Raw genomic sequence first — 982 nt, 5'->3', positions numbered from 1 at the left:
GGGCTGGTGCGGGCGCAGGAGCCGCGCCTGGGTCCGGGCCCTCCGGTGTCCAGGCGTCCGGGGAGGCGGCCGCAGCGCTGGGCTGCCCGGGGCGCTGCGTGCGTGCGCGCCGGAGGGAGCCCGAGTGTGTGTGTGTGTGCGTGTGTGTGTGCGTGTGTGTGTGAGCGCGCGTGGCAGCCCTGCTCGGGCGGGAGGGCCGCGGGGGGCGGGGGCCGGGCTACGCGGAGGCCCGGCCCACGGTCCTCCCTCCCTCCTTCCCGCAGCCTCCAGGGCGCGCGGCCTGCCGCCTGGTCCTCAGCCAGCTGGCGAGGCGGCTGCCGCGGCTCCCGCTGCAGACCGAGCGCGGCGCAGAGCGCACGCGGAGGGAGCCCGAGCCGAGCCGGGCGGCGGCAGCTACTGGAGAGAGGACGAGGAGCACTGGAGCACCGGGTGGCGGCCCGGGAGGGGGCGGGGGCGGAGCCACTGGCCGATTTCAGTGGCGAGGGTGGGGGATAAATGAAGCTGTTTGGGTCCTTCTAGCCTGGCTCCCCCGGAGCGCCCTCAGTTGCGCCAGGTGGCGAGTTTCCGGGACATGGAGCGCTGGGGGAGGCCACAGGGACTCAGCCAGAGAAGGTAGACGGACTGGGGAAGGAAGAAGGAAGGTCGGACGGGGAGCGGGGAACAGAGAGGGGGGAACTGTGGACGCTTGGGGGAGCAGAGGCGGCGCCGGCCACGCGATACCCCTTGGGGCCAGCCACCTGGTACAGCCTCTAGTCACTGGCTGGAGCCACCGTTGTCTGTTTCGCCGCGTAGTAGGGTCCGGAGAGCCGCCTCAGCCCCTGCGAGCGACGCGGGCCAAGCCACCCCCTTGGGATCAGGGTACGGAAGCCAGGATACTGAAGCCCTGGCATCCCGCCTCCCCTGTTCCCTTCTTGCTTCTTTTCTGAGACACACCCCTTGGTTCCTTGAGACTGGAAGCAGGTGCGCTCTGGCCACAGCCCAG

This window comes from Orycteropus afer, unplaced genomic scaffold, assembly GCF_000298275.1.
Source record: "Orycteropus afer afer isolate SDZICR_OR568_19922 unplaced genomic scaffold, OryAfe1.0 scaffold00069, whole genome shotgun sequence".
Classification (NCBI taxonomy): domain Eukaryota; kingdom Metazoa; phylum Chordata; class Mammalia; order Tubulidentata; family Orycteropodidae; genus Orycteropus; species Orycteropus afer.
Note: the sequence above shows the minus strand (reverse complement) of the source record.